At 41.4% G+C, this 23,012-nt stretch overlaps 1 protein-coding gene across 2 annotated transcripts in view; it reads left to right on the top strand.

Annotated features, from left to right (window-relative positions):
- caska (calcium/calmodulin-dependent serine protein kinase a) overlaps positions 1-23,012 on the top strand; it is a 240,132-nt gene that overhangs the window by 83,992 nt on the left and 133,128 nt on the right. The window lies entirely within an intron of this gene.

The raw sequence follows: 23,012 nt of genomic DNA, 5'->3' as shown, positions 1-23,012 counted from the left end.
CAAACGTAGAGCATTTAGAGAGTGAGCACTGCTGTTCCAATCTGAATAGAAAAAAAATATGTTGCTTGGGTGGTGCAACAGTAAAATATGCTAAATAGCCCACTACCACCGAGATCCAGCGTGCGTCAAACTGCAGAGAAAAGAATGTCTCTATATTATCAATAGTTCATCCATGCTTGCTTTTTTATTTAAAAAATCTTTAACAGCACAAATGCTCATAGATAATCTACGCAGTTTGCCAGCTTGTTACAACTGTTTACTTACATTGTGCAGCACTCTTCATTGATGACACATCCTTGATAAGAATAAAACCTCTGATGCAAACGCTGACCAGCTCTATGAATCACTTCAAGTTTAGGAAGTCTGAATGGAATCAGCTCAAGATCCAGATTTAGTTTAATGATTTAGTTGACGATTAGTAGTGATTGAGCAATTAACTAAGTAACTACCTGCCTGTCATGAATGTAACCAAAGTGTGTAAAACAATACGTTAAAAATCCTAATAAATATAAATAAATTGGTTGGCACCAGTTCTTAACTATTGATGTATGTCTTAGCCCTCCTGTGTCATAATGGAGGTATGAAGAAAAGCTTTTGCACAACATTGTGCACAGAAAAAAAAAGATAAACTTCCCTAATGTCAGTCACACCTCTACTGCAGCTTTGTGGAAGCCAAATTGCTTTTCTGTTGCCAAGATTTCTACTTCTTTATAGACTCACTCTTGTCTGTGAAATGATGATAAGAAAGAATTGGAAAGGAAGTGAAATAGATTATGTTATTCCCTCTCAGTCTGCTGAAAACAATTCAATTTAATTCAATTAGACTATCTTACTACTGTTTTCCCTGTTGAGAAATAACACTTTAATTTATTCATTAATCCTAAGAGCAGTCATTCTGCTATTGTGCTATGGCTAAGTTTATGACTGCTGAACTAAAGCCGTTCTTACCTTTAGGTTTGGTGTGAGCTATAGCTATATATATATATATATACAGTGTATCACAAAAGTGAGTACACCCCTCACATTTCTGCAAATATTTCATTAAATCTTTTCATGGGACAACACTATAGACATGAAACTTGGATATAACTTAGAGTAGTCAGTGTACAGCTTGTATAGCAGTGTAGATTTACTGTCTTCTGAAAATAACTCAACACACAGCCATTAATGTCTAAATAGCTGGCAACATAAGTGAGTACACCCCACAGTGAACATGTCCAAATTGTGCCCAAATGTGTCGTTGTCCCTCCCTGGTGTCATGTGTCAAGGTCCCAGGTGTAAATGGGGAGCAGGGCTGTTAAATTTGGTGTTTTGGGTACAATTCTCTCATACTGGCCACTGGATATTCAACATGGCACCTCATGGCAAAGAACTCTCTGAGGATGTGAGAAATAGAATTGTTGCTCTCCACAAAGATGGCCTGGGCTATAAGAAGATTGCTAACACCCTGAAACTGAGCTACAGCATGGTGGCCAAGGTCATACAGCGGTTTTCCAGGACAGGTTCCACTCGGAACAGGCTTCGCCAGGGTCGACCAAAGAAGTTGAGTCCACGTGTTCGGCGTCATATTCAGAGGTTGGCTTTAAAAAATAGACACATGAGTGCTGCCAGCATTGCTGCAGAGGTTGAAGACGTGGGAGGTCAGCCTGTCAGTGCTCAGACCATACGCCGCACACTGCATCAACTCGGTCTGCATGGTCGTCATCCCAGAAGGAAGCTGACGCACAAGAAAGCCCGCAAACAGTTTGCTGAAGACAAGCAGTCCAAGAACATGGATTACTGGAATGCCCTGTGGTCTGAAGAGACCAAGATAAACTTGTTTGGCTCAGATGGTGTCCAGCATGTGTGGCGGCGCCCTGGTGAGAAGTACCAAGACAACTGTATCTTGCCTACAGTCAAGCATGGTGGTGGTAGCATCATGGTCTTGGGCTGCATGAGTGTTGCTGGCACTGGGGAGCTGCAGTTCATTGAGGGAAACATGAATTCCAACATGTACTGTGACATTCTGAAACAGAGCATGATCCCCTCCCTTCGAAAACTGGGCCTCATGGCAGTTTTCCAACAGGATAACGACCCCAAACACAACCTCCAAGATGACAACTGCCTTGCTAAGGAAGCTGAAGGTAAAGGTCATGGACTAAACTCAATTGAGCACCTGTGGCGCATGCTCAAGTGGAAGGTGGAGGAGTTCAAGGTGTCTAACATCCACCAGCTCCGTGATGTCATCATGGAGGAGTAAAAAAGGATTCCAGTAGCAACCTGTGCAGCTCTGGTGAATTCCATGCCCAGGAGGGTTAAGGCAGTGCTGGATAATAATGGTGGTCACACAAAATATTGACACTTTGGGCACAATTTGGACGTGTTCACTGTGGGGTGTACTCACTTATGTTGCCAGCCATTTAGACATTAATGGCTGTGTGTTGAGTTATTTTCAGAAGACAGTAAATCTACACTGCTATACAAGTTGTACACTGACTACTCTAAGTTATATCCAAGTTTTATTTCTATAGTGTTGTCCCATGAAAAGATATAATAAAATATTTGCAGAAATGTGAGGGGTGTACTCACTTTTGTGATACACTGTATATATATATATATATTAGGGGTGGGTTTATAAAATCGATTTTTCGATTTTAATCGATCTTTATTTGAACGATCCGATATCGATTCATATAAATGCGAGATAGATTTTTTAAATACGCCCCTTTTTACGGTGCACACGGAAATCTATTACTATTGTTACCCCCTTTAATTTCGCGTGACCAGCCACTGTTTTTTTCATGCAACGAGATCTGACCTGCACATCAGTTTAGCATGGCAGAAGCTCAAGTTATGACCACTACACAACTTTTTGCACTGATTTTCGCTCGGCTCTGGATTCGGGAGGAACTCGGTGTTCACTCTGCGATCAAAACTCGGCTCTCAATCAATGTGAGAAACAGCGAGGGGAAACACAGGGGAGAGGTTGGAAACAGGTGGTGGAGCGCAATATATTTTCTATCAGAATACATCAGCACACGCGAGATCGTTCTCTACAAAACCAAAATATTTATTAACCTCCAACTCACTACAGAACGATCCATGCTGCTCGTGTTGCCAAATCCACTCAGATTCATTTATTTCATCGGCGCACAAACTTTGATTGCTCGCTACTTGTTGATGTGCATGTTTGGACGTGGTATCATTAAACCTTTCATCACTTCTCACGTGTGTTTTCGTGACAAAACGTAGTTTTGGAGACCAGAGAAGCTCGCCTGTGATTCCCCCTGGTGATGGATGGTGTAGTGTAAAACTCCCCATCGCCGATCAGTCGTGTAGTGTGAACATTACAGTGACCACGTGTTAATCAGAGTGTCGTGTAGTGTAAACTTGGCATAAGCTGTACAACAGCCAGGTGTATGTTTACATTACATTTACAATGTTGTAGCATGTCAGACAAATGGAAGAAAACAGTAACATTCATTTTTTATTATTATTTCATTTGTCTGACATGCTACAACATTGTAAATGTAATGTAAACATACACCTGGCTGTTGAATGTTACTGTTTTCTGTTTTGGATTAATTATTTATGTAAACAAAATACACAAATATTTTTAATAATGAGTGTTCTTTGTACAATTATCACATTCGTTCTCTGAACATCTGTACATATGTAAACAAAACCTGTTAATGTAACTCAAATATGCCTAAATGTGTTGAATCGAAATTGGATCGAAAATCGAATCGAAAATCGAAGATCGAATCGAATCGGGACCTGGTGAATCGGAATCGAATCGATCCAGGAAATTGGTGGCGATACCCAGCCCTAATATATATATATATATATATATATATATATATATATATATATATATATATATATATATATATATATACACACACACACTTAAACACTGGAGAGATATGTGCACCCAGCTCATTAGGTATGCATTAAATGATGACTGAGTTTAAACAGTTTCCAAAATGAAAGGGAAGGTAGCGAGCTTAGAGATCACCATGTAAACAGAACTTTGTCAGCAAGCCAGACACTCAAACGTCATTTTTTTATTTTCATTTTGATTAAGTGAGCCTGATCAAGGTCATGGCAGGTCCAGCTCTATTGCAGGAATACCCTGGACAGGGTGACGATCCATCACAGGGCTGTTCATTGAATAATGCATGAATGTCCCTGTGAAAGATTTTGTCTTTAAGGCAGCATATGTTGCTCAAAAATCTTAATGTACTTTTCTGCATTCGGCTATGATTACAAAAGTGTACATTACTTTTGCCAAGGGCACTGGCACAGCCCCATACCATGACAGACTATGACTTTTGAACTTGTTGAGACCTCCATTTCGTCCAACAAGATCTGGAACACTGATTTGTCTGATGCCTTCGAGCTCAGAGAACTCAGTGCTGCTTCTGGAGATGGTAAATTTATAATAATGGTTTATTTTTTGCACAGTAAATTTTAAAGTAGCTTGTGAATGTTACATTGTAACATTACTTCCAAAGTTGCCCATGTGGTTATATCAGCTATTGATGAATAACGGTTCTTGATGCCATTTGAGGGATGCCCACTGAAATGTTTCCAGATTTCTTAAATTTAAACATGTTATCATTTCAAACATGTTATTCTTTCTCTAAAGAACATTGTTTTCAAACATTTCAATAATTTTCTCAATTATTTGTTGACAAACTGGAGATCCTCTTTCCATATTTCTTAACATGATTACAATCACCTCTTTACCTCTCCTAATCACCTGTTGGAAAGCACATCGTTATTTACATTTTTGTATCCATCAAAAGTGGTCCAAGGAAGGAACCGTGGTAAATCAGCAACAGGGTCATGGGTGGCCAAGGATCATTGATGCAGTTGGGGAGCAAAGACTGGCCCAACGAGCTGCTGTAAATCAAATTGTTGAAGAAGGTAATGCTGGTTCTGATAGAAAGGTGTCAGAATACACAGTGCATCACAGTTGCAGGGCTGTTTTGCCAGCAAAAGGGGGACCAACACAATATTAGGAAGGTAGTCATAATGTTATACTATTTAGCAGAGTGGTGCCATATTTGAGACACAGCCTCTTTAAATGCTGTTGTGACTTTAAGCTAAACCTTCAGCAGGCATTAACTGGCTTTTTGGCCTCTCATGCACTTTTAAGCCGAAATCACCTGTCAACTTTAATCTCACCACATTTTAAGACTAGCTAATAACTAAAACCAATTTGATACTGCTATCCTGTGGAATATGCTTGCTTTTGGAATTGGACTAGTCATCAGAAGGTTGCCGGTTCAAGCCCCACCTCTAAGCAATTGCTTAGATTGTATACTGTCACTGTACTGTAAGTCGCTTTGGATAAAAGCGTCTGCTAAATGCTAAAAATGTAAATGTAAATCTCATATGGGAAAACACACATACATCATATAGGGTGCAACAGTGTGTTGTAGGCTGTACCTTCTAGGCTACCTCCCTAGAGACAAAACATTTTAAATGTTCTTTATTTCTAACACCGTTTTATTCTGACACCAAACATTTAAATATAACACAAGTTAATTGTACTGACCTTTTAATGACATACAACAGTATACAGTGATACACTGTGGCCAAATGTGTGTAAGTATTACCCCACGCTTCTCCAACATGTGTCCAATCTGCGGCCGCTTCTTATCACCTATCCATGCTGGATACCCACACAGACCCTGCCACATACACACAGACACACACAGACTTGCGCAAACGTTTAAGTTTCCCTCAATCACTGCCAATTGTGTTTGTGTGGACACCCAGCCAGGTCAAAGGCTCTGCTGAGATTGGAACTTGTGAGTTTAAAAAATCCGCTGTGGTGTGCCAGCGCTTTAGACCACTGTGCCACCCAAGTGCCCCTGTTCTGACCTTTTGAAGGATTTAGAACACTTGGGAAAACAATTTAAGCATCAGTACTTTCTGCATGCATGCCTGTTTTGTACAAAATAACATGGTTGAGGTGTTCTTTAGGACAGCATTCTGCGTTCACATATAATCGCCTTTTATACCACATTGAGACCAATTTTATTTCCAAGACAGACTTTGTAATTAGACAGGATATGGAAACCCAGCCACAAATAACATGTGGCAAGACCCAAGTTATGTCTCAGAGTTCACTTTCTATTTGAATATGTTACTGGTGGGACTGGCAGCTGCAAAGAAGGGGCCAACATCATATGAGTGCCCATAGTTCAGGAATGATGCCCAGCAAGCTTATGGCCAGGTGTCCACAATTATACCATGATTTGAATCGATGAACAATACAGAGCTGCTTTATATGTTATACATGTGGGGAAAAATGGTGAAACATGGCAGATGAGGGATGGAGAGATTTAATTTTGCATGCCAAAAATGCTGTATTGGGATATATACTGTTAACATGATATTATATTTCATATACTGCGATAGATGATTTTAAGTAATCACCAAACCCTTACACACATGCAGCTGTGTTTGTACATTTATCAGGGTTGTTTGTAACTGTTCTTTGGCAATACACAGTTCTAAAAATTTAATTCCAATATTAGTTCTTGTTGAGGGGCCCAACAGTGGAAACGGCCAGTAACATGGCTTAAACCAGCGACCTTTAGATAACCGGTCTAGTACCTTATACACCGAGCTACCACTGCCCTTGTTGTGTGGGGTACAGCAACAGAAGGGTGAATATATGGGCTTAATAAGATGACCTGCAGAGCTGTACTGCATAGCAGTATCCTTTCTGGCAGTTTCTGTCCAAGCACTTTCCATTTTCTTCTGCTGTATTTTACCTAGAAGAGGCCTTCACATCTGGAAATGACATTTGGGATTAGTCCATGGACAAGTCTGCTGTAAATCACCTGACATTTACACCATTGCCTTCTCACTGTGATAAACTCCTTTTGTTCAGGTCACGAAGGTGTGATCTTTAAATCACTTGACCTGACACAGAAGGAGGCAGGCGAGCAGGTTTATAAGGTCTTGTAGCTTCAGTAAGTTGGTAGTGTTCCATATTTCATCTGTTTAAGCTCTATAACTCTAATATTAAACCTCACACGCACACACACACACACACCATTCCTACACACACACACACACACACACACCATTCCTACTGTCCTACTGTGCTGCTGAAGCCTTCTTTACACAAACTGTACATATTGTGTAGCGATGATAATAAATAACTGTTTAATCCGGGATATATATATATATACAGTTAAGGTCAAAATTATTAGCCCCCCTTATGAAATCAAATAAAACCCTTATTCTTTCAATGACATGGGCCATAACCTTAAGTGTTTATAGTTTGTGTGTGTCCACAAGAACAAAGACAACATCTGCATAAGGTCAAATGAACATTTTTATTGGTTTGCTGAACTGAAACAAGAAAAAAGCAAAAAATGCAATGGTCAAAATTATTAGCCCTCTGACAACTAATAGTCAATAGTGTAGCCTTTCTGATCCAAAACCGACAACAATCTCTTCTGGTAGTTTCTAACTAAGTTGGCACATGTCTCCTGAGGGATTTTAGCCCATTCTTCCTTGGCAAATTGTTGAAGATCATGCAAATTGCTCGGTCTCCGAGCATGGACCCGAACCTTGAGCTCCCTCCACAGATTCTCAATAGGATTGAGATCAGGGCTCTGAGAGGGCCACTCCAGAACCTTGATTTTGGTGTCTTTCAAAAAGTTTTTGACTAACTTTAATGTATGTTTCGGGTCATTGTCTTGTTGGAAGACCCAGCGACGACCTAACCCTAGACTGGCAGCAGATGTGTTGATGTTATTCTTCAAAATATCCACATAATCCTCTTTTTTCATGGTCCTATGCACCCGAACAAGGTTTCCTGTCCCTGAAGCAGCAAAACAGCCCCACAGCATTATGCTTCCACCAGCATGCTTCACTGTGGGGACAGTATTTTTAGGGTTGAAGGCCTCGCCCTTCCTACGCCAAACAAAAGCAGCATCCATATGCCCAAACAGCTCAAGTTTGGTTTCATCAGACCAAAGGACAGACTTCCAATTTCAAGACTTCACCCTTATGTTTTAGATTGTCTCTGGCAAAGTTCAGTCGGGCTTTGGTGTGCCGCTGTAAAAGCAACAGGGTTTTTCTTGGACGATGACCATGAAGTCCACCACGATGAAGAGCCCTCACAACAGTCTTGCGTGAAACATCAAGTCCAGAGGAAGCCAACTCAGCAACAATCATCTTTGCAGAGGTCCGGGGATTCTTGTTGACATCTCTGATTATTTTTCGCTGCAAAGTTTTGGAAATCTTGCATTTTCGACCACGGCCAGGTTTATTTTTAACAGACTTTGTTTCTTCGGGCTTTGCGATGATGCAACGCACAGCTGTTCTAGAAACCATGAAACGCTTGGAAATGGCAGTATATCCTTCCCCCTGAAGATGAAGGTCCACTATCTTCTGTCTGAGGTCCAGACTGATTTCTTTGCTTTTTGGCATGATGATATTGCTTCTTAGAAAGATTATTGAGCAACCCTAGAGTATCCCTTTCATTCAAGCAGTCAAATGATACTAACTCTGCTTCTTGGAGTCACTTAAATAAGGTTCAGTGCTAATTGATTGCTCAGGTGTGTTTTCAAACCTAATTGACTGCTCAGGTGTGGTTTCAAACCCAGTTCATTTGTTTTGAAAGCACAAAATCACATGGGGGCTAATAATTTTGACCATCTCAGTTTTCATCAGATTTTTCATAAAGAAATCTTGAATATTTATTTTACATTCTAAAGTGCACCAAAATGGGGCCATATCATTGATGAATGATTTACTATATGAAATTTTATGAATATTGCAAACATTGGGCAGTATTTTAGGGAAATATTCAAAAGTTCCTAGGGGGCTAATAATTTTGACCTTAACTGTGTATATACAGTGTATCACGAAAGTGAGTACACCCCTCACATTTCTGCAAATATTTCATTATATCTTTTCATGGGACAACACTATAGACATGAAACTTGGATATAACTAAGAGTAGTCAGTGTACAACTTGTATAGCAGTGTAGATTTACTGTCTTCTGAAAATAACTCAACACACAGCCATTAATGTCTAAATAGCTGGCAACATAAGTGAGTACACCCCACAGTGAACATGTCCAAATTGTGCCTAAAGTGTCAATATTTTGTGTGACCACCATTATTATCACTGCCTTAACCCTCCTGGGCATGGAATTCACCAGAGCTGCACAGGTTGCTACTGGAATCCTCTTCCACTCCTCCGTGATGACATCACGGAGCTGGTGGATGTTAGACACCTTAAACTCCTCCACCTTCCACTTGAGGATGCGCCACAGGTGCTCAATTGGGTTTAGTCCATCACCTTTACCTTCAGCTTCCTCAGCAAGGCAGTTGTCATCTTGGAGGTTGTGTTTGGGGTCGTTATCCTGTTGGAAAACTGCCATGAGGCCCAGTTTTCGAAGGGAGGGGATCATGCTCTGTTTCAGAATGTCACAGTACATGTTGGAATTCATGTTTCCCTCAATGAACCGCAGCTCCCCAGTGCCAGCAACACTCATGCAGCCCAAGACCATGATGCTACCACCACCATGCTTGACTGTAGGCAAGATACAGTTGTCTTGGTACTTCTCACCAGGGCGCCGCCACACATGCTGGACACCATCTGAGCCAAACAAGTTTATCTTGGTCTCGTCAGACCACAGGGCATTCCAGTAATCCATGTTCTTGGACTGCTTGTCTTCAGCAAACTGTTTGCTGGCTTTCTTGTGCGTCAGCTTCCTTCTGAAATGACGACCATGCAGACCGAGTTGATGCAGTGTGCGGCGTATGGTCTGAGCACTGACAGGCTGACCTCCCACGTCTTCAACCTCTGCAGCAATGCTGGCAGCACTCATGTGTCTATTTTTTAAAGCCAACCTCTGGATATGACGCCGAACACGTGGACTCAACTTCTTTGGTCGACCCTGGCGAAGCCTGTTCCGAGTGGAACCTGTCCTGGAAAACCGCTGTATGACCTTGGCCACCATGCTGTAGCTCAGTTTCAGGGTGTTAGCAATCTTCTTATAGCCCAGGCCATCTTTGTGGAGAGCAACAATTCTATTTCTCACATCCTCAGAGAGTTCTTTGCCATGAGGTGCCATGTTGAATATCCAGTGGCCAGTATGAGAGAATTGTACCCAAAACACCAAATTTAACAGCCCTGCTCCCCATTTACACCTGGGACCTTGACACATGACACCAGGGAGGGACAACGACACATTTGGGCACAATTTGGACATGTTCACTGTGGGGTGTACTCACTTATGTTGCCAGCTATTTAGACATTAATGGCTGTGTGTTGAGTTATTTTCAGAAGACAGTAAATCTACACTGCTATACAAGCTGTACACTGACTACTCTAAGTTATATCCAAGTTTCATGTCTATAGTGTTGTCCCATGAAAAGATATAATGAAATATTTGCAGAAATGTGAGGGGTGTACTCACTTTCGTGATACACTGTATATATATATATATATATATATATATACAGTGTATCACAAAAGTGAGTACACCCCTCACATTTCTGCAAATATTTTATTATATCTTTTCATGGAACAACACTATAGAAATAAAACTTGGATATAACTTAGAGTAGTCAGTGTACAACTTGTATAGCAGTGTAGATTTACTGTCTTCTGAAAATAACTCAACACACAGCCATTAATGTCTAAATGGCTGGCAACATACAGGGGTTGGACAAAATAACTGAAACACCTGGTTTTAGACCACAATAATTTATTAGTATGGTGTAGGGCCTCCTTTTGCGGCCAATACAGCGTCAATTCGTCTTGGAAATGACATATACAAGTCCTGCACAGTGGTAAGAGGGATTTTAAGCCATTCTTCTTGCAGGATAGTGGCCAGGTCACTACGTGATGCTGGTGGAGGAAAACGTTTCCTGACTCGCTTTTCCAAAACACCCCAAAGTGGCTCAATAATATTTAGATCTGGTGACTGTGCAGGCCATGGGAGATGTTCAACTTCACTTTCATGTTCATCAAACCAATCTTTCACCAGTCTTGCTGTGTGTATTGGTGCATTGTCATCCTGATACACGGCACCGCCATTGGATGCACATGGTCCTCCAGAATGGTTCGGTAGTCCCTGGCAGTGACGCGCACATCTAGCACAAGTATTGGGCCAAGGGAATGCCATGATATGGCAGCCCAAACCATCACTGATCCACCCCCATGCTTCACTCTGGGCATGCAACAGTCTGGGTGGTACGCTTCTTTGGGGCTTCTCCACACCGTAACTCTCCAGGATGTGGGGAAAACAGTAAAGGTGGACTCATCAGAGAACAATACATGTTTCACATTGTCCACAGCCCAAGATTTGCGCTCCTTGCACCATTGAAACCGACGTTTGGCATTGGCACGAGTGACCAAAGGTTTGGCTATAGCAGCCCGGCCGTGTATATCGACCCTGTGGAGCTCCCGACGGACAGTTCTGGTGGAAACAGGAGAGTTGAGGTGCACATTTAATTCTGCCGTGATTTGGGCAGCCGTGGTTTTATGTTTTTTGGATACAATCCGGGTTAGCACCCGAACATCCCTTTCAGACAGCTTCCTCTTGCGTCCACAGTTAATCCTGTTGGATGTGGTTTGTCCTGCTTGGTGGTATGCTGACATTACCCTGGATACCGTGGCTCTTGATACATCACAAAGACTTGCTGTCTTGGTCACAGATGCGCCAGCAAGACGTGCACCAACAATTTGTCCTCTTTTGAACTCTGGTATGTCACCCATAATGTTGTGTGCATTGCAATATTTTGAGCAAAACTGTGCTCTTACCCTGCTAATTGAACCTTCACACTCTGCTCTCACTGGTTCAATGTGCAAGTAATGAAGATTGGCCACCAGACTGGTCCAATTTAGCCATGAAACCTCCCACACTAAAATGACAGGTGTTTCAGTTATTTTGTCCAACCCCTGTAAGTGAGTACACTCCACAGTGAACATGTCCAAATTGTGCCCAAAGTGTCAATATTTTGTGTGACCACCATTATTATCCAGCACTGCCTTAACCCTCCTGAGCATGGAATTCACAAGAGCTGCACAGGTTGCTACTGGAATCCTCTTCCACTCCTCCGTGATGACATCACGGAGCTGGTGGATGTTAGACACCTTGAACTCCTCCACCTTCCACTTGAGGATGCGCCACAGGTGCTCAATTGGGTTTAGTCCATCACCTTTACCTTCAGGTTCCTCAGCAAGGCAGTTGTCATCTTGGAGGTTGTGTTTGGGGTCGTTATCCTGTTGGAAAACTGCCATGAGGCCCAGTTTTCGAAGGGAGGGGATCATGCTCTGTTTCAGAATGTCACAGTACATATTGGAATTCATGTTTCCCTCAATGAACTGCAGCTCCCCAGTGCCAGCAACACTCATGCAGCCCAAGACCATGATGCTACCACCACCATGCTTGACTGTAGGCAAGATACAGTTGTCTTGGTACTTCTCACCAGGGCGCCGCCACACATGCTGGACACCATCTGAGCCAAACAAGTTTATCTTGGTTTTGTCAGACCACAGGGCATTCCAGTAATCCATGTTCTTGGACTGCTTGTCTTCAGCAAACTGTTTGCGGGCTTTCTTGTGCATCAGCTTCCTTCTGGGATGACGACCATGCAGACCGAGTTGATGCAGTGTGCGGCGTATGGTCTGAGCACTGACAGGCTGACCTCCCACGTCTTCAACCTCTGCAGCAATGCTGGCAGCACTCATGTGTCAATTTTTTAAAGCCAACCTCTGGATATGACGCCGAACACGTGGACTCAACTTCTTTGGTCGACCCTGGCGAAGCCTGTTCCGAGTGGAACCTGTCCTGGAAAACCGCTGTATGACCTTGGCCACCATGCTGTAGCTCAGTTTCAGGGTGTTAGCAATCTTCTTATAGCCCAGGCCATCTTTGTGGAGAGCAACAATTATATTTCTCACATCCTCAGAGAGTTCTTTGCCATGAGGTGCCATGTTGAATATCCAGTGGCCAGTATGAGAGAATTGTACCCAAAACACCAAATTTAACAGCCCTGCTCCCCATTTACACCTGGGACCTTGACACATGACACCAGGAAGGGACAATGACACATTTGGGCACAATTTGGACATGTTCACTGTGGGGTGTACTCACTTATGTTGCCAGCTATTTAGACATTAATGGCTGTGTGTTGAGTTATTTTCAGAAGACAGTAAATCTACACTGCTATACAAGTTGTACACTGACTACTCTAAGTTATATCCAAGTTTCATGTCTATAGTGTTGTCCCATGAAAAGATATAATGAAATATTTGCAGAAATGTGAGGGGTGTACTCACTTTTGTGATACACTGTATATATATATATATATATATATATATATAGTGGGGTCAAAAAGTATTTAGTCAGCCACTGATTGTGCAAGTTCTCCTACTTAGAAAGATGAGAGAGGTCTGTAATTTTCATCATAGGTACACTTCAACTATGAGAGACAAAATGAGAAAAAAAAAATCCAGGAAATCACATTGTAGGATTTTTAAAGAATTTATTCGTAAATTATGGTGGAAAATAAGTATTTGGTCAAACAAGCAAGATTTCTGGCTCTCACAGACCTGTAACTTCTTCTTTAAGAAGCTCTTCTGTCCTCCACTCGTTACCTGTATTAATGGCACCTGTTTGAACTCGTTATCTGTATAAAAGAAACCTGTCCACAGCTCAAACAGTCAAACTCCAAACTCAACCATGGCCAAGACCAAAGAGCTGTCGAAGGACACCAGGAAGAAAATTGTAGACCTGCACCAGGCTGGGAAGAGTGAATCTACAATAGGCAAGCAGGTTGGTGTGAATAAATCAACTGTGGGAGCAATTGTAAGAAAATGGAAGACATACAAGACCATTGATAATCTCCCTTGGGGTCAAGATCTCATCCCGTGGGGTCAAAATGATCATGAGAACGGTGAGCAAAAATCCCAGAACTACACGGAGGGACCTGATGAATGACCTGCAGAGAGCTGGGACCAAAGTAACAAAGGCTACCATCAGTAACACACTACGCCGAGAGGGACTCAAATCCTGCAGTGCCAGGTGTGTCCCCCTGCTTAAGCCAGTACATGTCCAGGCCCGTCTGAAGTTTGCCAGAGAGCATATGGATGATCCAGAAGAGGATTGGGAGAATATCATGTGGTCAGATGAAACCAAAATGGAACTTTTTGGTAAAAACTCAACTCGTCGTGTTTGGAGGAAGAAGAAGAACCCAAGAACACCATACCTACTGTGAAGCATGGGGGTGGAAACATCATGCTTTGGGGCTGTTTTTCTGCAAAGGGGACAGGACGACTGATCCGTTTTAAGGGAAGAATGAATGGGGCCGTGTATCGTGAGATTTTAAGCCAAAACCTCCTTCCATCAGTGAGAGCATTGAAGATGGAACGTGGCTGGGTCTTACAGCATGACAATGATCCCAAACACACCGCTCGGGCAACGAAGGAGTGGCTCCGTAAAAAGCATTTCAAGGTCCTGGAGTGGCCTAGCCAGTCTCCAGACCTTAACCCCATAGAAAATTTGTGGAGTCCGTGTTGCCCAGCGACAGCCCCAAAACATCACTGCTCTAGAGGAGATCTGCATGGAGGAATGGGCCAAAATACCAGCTACAGTGTGTGAAAAACCTGGTGAAGACTTACAGGAAACGTTTGACCTGTCATTGCCAACAAAGGTTATGTTACAAAGTATTGAGTTGAACTTTTGTTATTGACCAAATACTTATTTTCCACCGTAATTTACAAATAAATTCTTTAAAAATCCTACAATGTGATTTCCTGGATTTTTTTTTCTCATTTTGTCTCTCATAGTTGAAGTGTATCTGTGATGAAAATTACAGACCTCTCTCATCTTTCTAAGTAGGAGAACCTGCACAATCAGTGGCTGACTAAATATTTTTTGGCCCCACTGTGTATATATATATATATATATATATAAATGAGAAAACTCATTTTTGAGTTCATAAAAAATCTATAAAACATTAAATGTGTAAGGATGTGTGTGCTTGGCTGTTAGAGGTTGGCCTTGGCTCTGGACCCACAACATAAGTAGTTGCCAAACATGAGTGAGTGAATAAATTAATTGCACTTTGACGATGGTAATCTCTTGGTTGGACTACTGCAACTCCCTCCTGGTAGGTGCTCCTATGTCCACTATTGAACCCTTGCAACTTATTCAAAATGCAGCTGCTAGCCTGGTTTTTAACCAACCTAAACATTGCCACATCACCCCACTGCTGCGTTCTCTTCACTGTCTTTCTGTAGCTGCATGCATTCAGTTTAAAACACTGATGCTCGCCTACAAAGCCAAAAATGGACCAGCCCAAAGCTACCTTTGAGGTCTAATAAAACACCCCTCTGTACCATGCAACCTCCAAGCCACTAGTCTCACTCAACTTAATCCTCCACCCAGAACTCGAGGAAGATAAGCATCAAGGCTCTTCTCTGTACTTGCGCCCAAGTGGTGGAATAAACTTCCCATGTCTGTCCGAACACATGAGTCTCTCGCTGTCTTCTGAAGACGATTAAAAACCCACCTCTTTACTGAGCACAAAAATGTAAATGTAACTCTCCCTTGTGAATAGTTGATTTTCATGCTTCCTGTCTTTTCTCTTTTATAAAAATAACTGCTGGATCAAAGAGCAGTGGTGCAAGGGGTCAGACCCTGCCAAATTCAACACATGCTCTTTTTTGCCCTTCATATTAGCCATGCCCTGATTCCAGCACACACAGGCGAACGCTGGCAAGGCCACTGTGTTGAGTTTCTTGGCTGAAAGCTTGACTCCATCTGCATAGCAGCTTTAACTAAAGTGCTGTGCTCCAGTGTGCAGCTGCAATCCTCCACTGCTTCCTGCCTGCTAAGTGTAGAGCTGAGCTCCACAATCCCCTCTCATCATTTAACTTACACCCTCCACATCCTGTCGCCTTTCTGCTTCCAACCGCGCTCTGCTTAATAAAATTATTCTGGGAGCTGCTGATTGCAGCTCCTTTATAACTTGTTTTCATCTATTGAATGAGGTTTTTCTCAAGCTGTTTCAGGTTCAAACATTTCCTCCACGTTTTTCACATAAGCAACTTCTGAAATGATTCATCCCATTTTAGGTCCTAATAAATGTGAACAGTTACACATTTTTTATCATTTGCTTAAATTAGGGGTAATCAGAACTGTGGATCAGTATGTACATATGAAGAAGCCACTACATGGCAGCAAACTGCCAACAAAACAGCTCTAGAGCATATTACCTTGACAGTAGGTACAGTGTTGTTAGGCCTAAATGTCTACTAATTTCTTTTTGAACAATACATTATTTGTAGAACACTTTTTCTTTGCCCTTTTATACAGTGGGGCAAAAAAGTATTTAGTCAGCCACTGATTGTGCAGGTTCTCCTACTTAGAAAGATGAGAGAGGTCTGTAATTTTCATCACAGGTACACTTCAACTATGAGAGACAAAATGAGAAAAAAAAATCCAGGAAATCACATTGTAGGATTTTTAAAGAATTTATTTGTAAATTACGGTGGAAAATAAGTATTTGGTCAATAACAAAAGTTCAACTCAATACTTTGTAACATAACCTTTGTTGGCAATGACAGAGGTCAAACGTTTCCTGTAAGTCTTCACCAGGTTTTTCACACACTGTAGCTGGTATTTTGGCCCATTCCTCCATGCAGATCTCCTCTAGAGCAGTGATGTTTTGGGGCTGTCGCTGGGCAACACGGACTCCACAAATTTTCTATGGGGTTAAGGTCTGGAGACTGGCTAGGCCACTCCAGGACCTTGAAATGCTTTTTACGGAGCCACTCCTTCATTGCCCGAGCGGTGTGTTTGGGATCATTGTCATGCTGGAAGACCCAGCCACGTTCCATCTTCAATGCTCTCACTGATGGAGAGAGGTTTTGACTTAAAATCTCATGATACATGGCCCCGTTCATTCTTCCCTTAACACGGATCAGTCGTCCTGTCCCCTTTGCAGAAAAACAGCCCCAAAGCATGATGTTTCCACCCCCATGCTTCACAGTAGGTATGGTGTTCTTGGGTTCTTCTTCTTCCTCCAAACACGACGAGTTGAGTTTTTACCAAAAAGTTCCATTTTGGTTTCATCTGACCACATGATATTCTCCCAATCCTCTTCTGGATCATCCATATGCTCTCTGGCAAACTTCAGACGGGCCTGGACATGTACTGGCTTAAGCAGGGGGACACGCCTGGCACTGCAGGATTTGAGTCCCTCTCGGCGTAGTGTGTTACTGATGGTAGCCTTTGTTACTTTGGTCCCAGCTCTCTGCAGGTCATTCATCAGGTCCCTCCGTGTAGTTCTGGGATTTTTGCTCACCATTCTCATGATCATTTTGACCCCATGGGATGATATCTTGCATGGGGCCCCAGATCGAGGGAGATTATCAATGGTCTTGTATGTCTTCCATTTTCTTACAATTGCTCCCACAGTTGATTTATTCACACCAACCTGCTTGCCTATTGTAGATTCTCTCTTCCCAGCCTGGTGCAGGTCTACAATTTTCTTCCTGGTGTCCTTCGACAGCTCTTTGGTCTTGGCCATGGTTGAGTTTGGAGTCTGACTGTTTGAGGCTGTGGACAGGTGTCTTTTATACAGATAACGAGGTCAAACAGGTGCCATTAATACAGGTAACGAGTGGAGGACAGAAGAGCTTCTTAAAGAAGTTACAGGTCTGTGAGAGCCAGAAATCTTGCTTGTTTGTGGGTGACCAAATACTTATTTTCCACCATAATTTACAAATTAATTCTTTAAAAATCCTACAATGTGATTTCCTGGATTTTTTTAAAATTATTTTGTCTCTCATAGTTGAAGTGTATCTATGATGACAATTACAGACCTCTCTCATCTTTCTAAGTAGGAGAACTTGCACAATCAGTGGCTGACTAAATACTTTTTGGCCCCACTGTATATATATATTCTTCACCCCCCCCCCCCCCCCATTACTAATCTAGTCATATCCAATTACCCTGAATGCGTTACGCTTCCCCTCTACTGATACAACCCTCCACTGCTGACTGAGGAGCTTCGCAACTAACACATGCCCCCTCCGACACGTGTGCAGTACCTGATCAGCATTATTCCTCAACTCTGCACAGGCACCATCAGTCAGCCAGCAGAGGTCATAATTGCACCAGTTATGAGAAACCCAGTCCGTCTTTTCCCACCCTGTGAAAAACAGACAATCATTGTTCATGTAGGCGCCCAGCCCAGCCGGATGGCAGAGCTGAGATTCGATATGATGGTATTTTATTAAATTTTTAGAAAACCTTAAAATTTATTACAAAACTCAATTTCATAAATATTTGCTGTATCTATTTAGTCACAGAGAACTATAATAAGCGGTTCTTATCTATCTTGGTTAAGCATAAATCATAAATCATAGGGAATTCAGGCTAGGTCACTCATATATATGTTTTTGTATTTTTTAAGTGCTGTACCATATTGTGGTATGGAAATATTGATGCATCATGAAAGTTTTGAATGTTTTTACCCTTATAAAACATTAATGCAATTGCACAAACCTGCTGTGTGTGACTGGGATTGACGAGTTGTTGAGCTTTTAAACAAACAACTTTTTTGTCAGCTCTAACATGTCACTCTAATGCAACCCAGCTGTTGGGGAAAAAATCCCCCCGTCCTTCTGTCTTCTCACTTCTGCTGCCTGAACTTCCGTCTCTCTTTCTTCCCACATCTCATTTTTCTATTTCTTGTCTTCTGCTTTTTGTTCTCTCCCAAATCTTCATTTCTCGCCTTCTCTCTTCAGGCTGTTTCAGCTTGTCAGCGCAGTTTGCTCCTCTGAGGCAGAGGAAGTTGCGGCATGTGTCCGCTCTCGATCATCTTTTCTCCTGCCTGTATTTAGCAGCGTTTCTATTTCCACTGCCAAAAACAAGTCTTATTCGTTCACTTTTACCTCCCACTGTGTGTGGATCTGCTCTGTGGCCACTCACCCTGCCAAATGGCTCTCTGTAATGGGGATTATGCCTTGACATTGCAGTGAAAGCTGTTAAGCATGGCCAGTGGACTGTGCCAGCACTTCCACAAGGCTTTGAACTTACTTAATCTGCCAGAAGTAACACCATGAAGTTTCTTTTTAGAAAAACTTTTTAGGTTTCTTTATTGACTGTGTCTGAGGGAGAACATGCTTGATGGGGATTTACCTCTTAGCTTTTGCGAGAATGATTTTTACTGTCTGGTTGAGGCATTTGTAATGTATTCAATTCTTTCTAAAAGGTCCCCGGCACTCATAAGGGGCAGCGGTCTATTATGCTGGCACTTTATTGCTAAGATGACTTAATCAAATTCCAGGAACCTCCTTTCATGGCTTTTCCTTGAAATGTCCATTTTAATACCTAGTATGTTAGAATTTTCAGTTTAGTTTAAATCTATTTTGCTCCTAGCATGCCTTTCAGGGCCAAGATTATTTCATACTAATCTGTATTCACATACAGTAGAAGTATATCATACACTGCTTTCCTGTTGTAGTGCGGCCAGACTAGTAAGATGAAGTAGTTTGTTTGAAAATGTTAAAAAGTTGATTCGCCATGCAAATTTATCAGCCAAATTTGAAACATCATACAGAAGAGTAACAACAAAAAATCTATTTGGTTGAGAAATTCAATGCTGCTCCATCCAATAGGCTACAAACAGTAATGGTTTAAATATTAGTCAATCAGTAAGCCAATCATCAAACAAAGACAAAGAAAGTAGTAGTTCATAAAGAACTCTCAACTCACAAACACCCAAAACTTGTTTTGACATAAACTAAGTTCTGAAATATAGCTTTCAAAAAAATACTTGAATTTATTTATAAGAAACGAAAGAGGAAACAATAGATGGAACCCGAGAACCTGTACATGCACATATAGGGTCTAATGCAAAAGTTTGGACACTCTGCTTAAATTACACAATGTTCAGGTAATTTTCTAAATGTTAACACATCCTCTGTAGGAAACAATTAATATTACTTATTAATTGAGTCATTAGCCTAATTTTATATGGGCCACATGTCATATATATTTTTTTTTTAGCACTGTTGCCTCACAGCAAGAAGGTCCTGGGTTTGACACCCAGGTGGGGTGATCCGGGTTATTTCTGTGTGAAGTTTGCATGTTCTTCTCTGTGTGGGTTTTCTCCGGGAGCTCCGGTTTCCTCCCAAAGTCTAAAGACATGCAAGTGAGATGAATTGGAGATACAAAATTGTCCATGACTGTTTGAGAGTAAAACTTGTGAACTGATGAATCTTGTGTAATGAGTAACTACCGTTTGTCATGAATGTAACCAAAGTGTGTAAAACATGATGTTAAAATCCTTATAAAAAAATTTTTTTTTTTAGTTTATATTTTTTAAGTTTAGTTTTTAGTTGGTACATGGTGTAACTAGTCTAATTAGCCTATTAACTGTTTGCAAATGATTACCCATTTAATATAATAACACATTTGATGGCAATTTACAAGTGATAATTGATGCCAATGACGAAAATGAAAATGACGCCATGATCAAAGCTGTTATGGCCTATTGTCTTTACAATATAATTTCTGAGACACTGAGTGGTGATAGTCTAAAATGTTTACCGTGATAGGCTCTCCCCATTAAGCCAGGTTAAGCTTTGTTCACGATAAGCATTTAATGCTGGATGGACATGATGAGGGAGAAAACAAGTGAATTGAATCTGAATCTTAAATTTGAATCAGATTCAGAATCAGATTCTGAAATTGAGTGTGCTGGGGACACATATAAAAAGCCAGAGATGGGACAGTATGGGTTGAACAAAACTGCTAGTAACCCGCAGGATAGAGCGTAAGAGTGCAATATGAAAAGAGAAACCCCTGGGCCTAAATGTTATTCCAAGGACAATATTACCAGTCTATTGAGCAGTTCACTGTGTTTGATACAGAAATGTGGGAAAAGATTCATAAATACATTCAAGCTGAAGGTGAGCAAAATAACTCAGATTAACAGCTGTTCCCTGTCAAGGCACACTGCCGTTTTACACAGTACATGACCAATAAACTGGACACATTTGGTATTAAGTTCTGGGTGGCCACTGATGTTGAACCAAAGTACATGCTGAAAGCAATTTACTAGCTAGGATAAGATAACAGAAGACCAGCTGGTGAAAGGTTATCGGACAATGTTGTGATGTGTCCGGGGCATTTCCTGGGGAATTGAAGAAATGTAACAACAAACAATGTCTTCACCTCATTGGTACTGGTAAACAACCTCAAAATCAACATTGATGGCACAATAAATAAAAACAGATAAGAGATGCCCTCATGTACACAGACACAGTCTGAAACATTTTCCACCAAGGTGCTTAGGGCTGGAAATGTCACACTTGTGACAAACAAACAATTGCCACAAAGTTGATAGCATGTCATTGATTTTGTATGATGGATTTTAGAAACCTTTTAGCTATGTGTATAGCTAAAACATGAAGTCAATAATTAAGAGCGGTGTCTACATACATTTGGCCATGTACTCAGTTCATTCATACACATATAATTAGCTACTATCAGATTTCTCCCACAGTGCTGTACATTCCCACAATCCAGAAGACATTAGGAACAAAAAGTGCAATTTATTTAGCTTTAGATGTCACACACACACACACACACATTCTACAGCGTTATTTTCTTACGGTAGAGAAACATATGAGGTTACAGTAGTCTTCCTGGCTGTATCATTGTGTCACTGAAAGACCTTCAGTTATTGTTTGTTAGGATTTTAACATCATGTTTTACACTCTTTGGTTACATTCATGCCAGGACAGGTAATTACTTATTACACAAGGTTCATCAGTTCACAAGGTTATATCGAACAGTCATGGACAATTTTGTATCTCCAATTCACCTCATTTGCATGTCTTTGGGCTGTGGGAGAAAACCGGAGAACCCGGAGGAAACCCACACGGACACAGGGAGAACATGCAAACTCCACACAGAAAGGACCCGGACCGCCCCACCTGGGGATCGAACCCAGGACCCTCTTGCTGTGAGGCGACAGTGCTACCCACTAAGCCCCCGTGCCGCCCACCTTCAGATATTGAGAGAGGTCAGACCGGCATGGTCCAGTAAAAAGTCTGATTCTGTTTTTTAGCCGTGTGTTATAGTGTTACTGTCCTCCTGCTCTACACTTCCTCTCTGCTTAAATATAGCCTATTCCACTACATTGTATTTAGAATCCTGCTGACATAGTCTCTTCAGGCTTCAGTTTAACCTTTATTTACTATTCTGACCACTGCTTTCAACTCTAAAGCTTTTGTATTCTTTTGCCCACTTATTATCAGTTGACTCACAGTGGTTATTCCATTGCTGAGTCTATGTGAATGTGTGTATGCTGTAGTCTGAACAAAAGGAGAGAGAAAAGTGTATAAGCCCATAGCGCTGGATTACTCACTCATACCAAGGCTACAGCAACAATTGCTCAATTATTTAGAAGGCAGTAGAGGCACTAACACCAGATAAATTAAATGTTTCCTGGCCTCGCAACCCAAGGTTCTCTCTCCTCAGTTTTGTTTTATGAATTTTAATGACGCCACAGCTTCTGTGTTGATAGATGTTACTTAAACCCAGAAGTCTATAGCCTTGAACACATGAATCCAGTCTTGCTGTGATATGAGTCTGTTGACCTAGATATGTTTACCAGTTTGAGGTTTGCTGTCCTTGTGATGGATTTTTGTTTTTAATAATGCGGACAACATTTGGATGGTCAGGTTGTACTCAGATAACCATAACGGTCAGTTGGTAAATAACTGATTACAGGTTTAAGACTTAAATTAGCAGTGTTTTAAATGAATTTTTCTTTAAATGTCTTTAAATGTGCATGTACTGTGTAATATGCATAGCTGGTACCATGGCTGATACATAGCGTCCACATGGGTTTCCATAGTTGTGTTTTCATTCCTCTGTTGCAACCAGTGTTTATAAATGACACCAGACCCCAGTAAATGTAAATAAATAAGGAAAGTCTCTTTACAGCAGTGT

The sequence above is a fragment of the Trichomycterus rosablanca genome, chromosome 12 (assembly GCF_030014385.1).
Source record: "Trichomycterus rosablanca isolate fTriRos1 chromosome 12, fTriRos1.hap1, whole genome shotgun sequence".
In the NCBI taxonomy this organism is placed as follows: Eukaryota; Metazoa; Chordata; class Actinopteri; order Siluriformes; family Trichomycteridae; genus Trichomycterus; species Trichomycterus rosablanca.
This window is presented reverse-complemented; position numbering and strand designations above follow the sequence as displayed.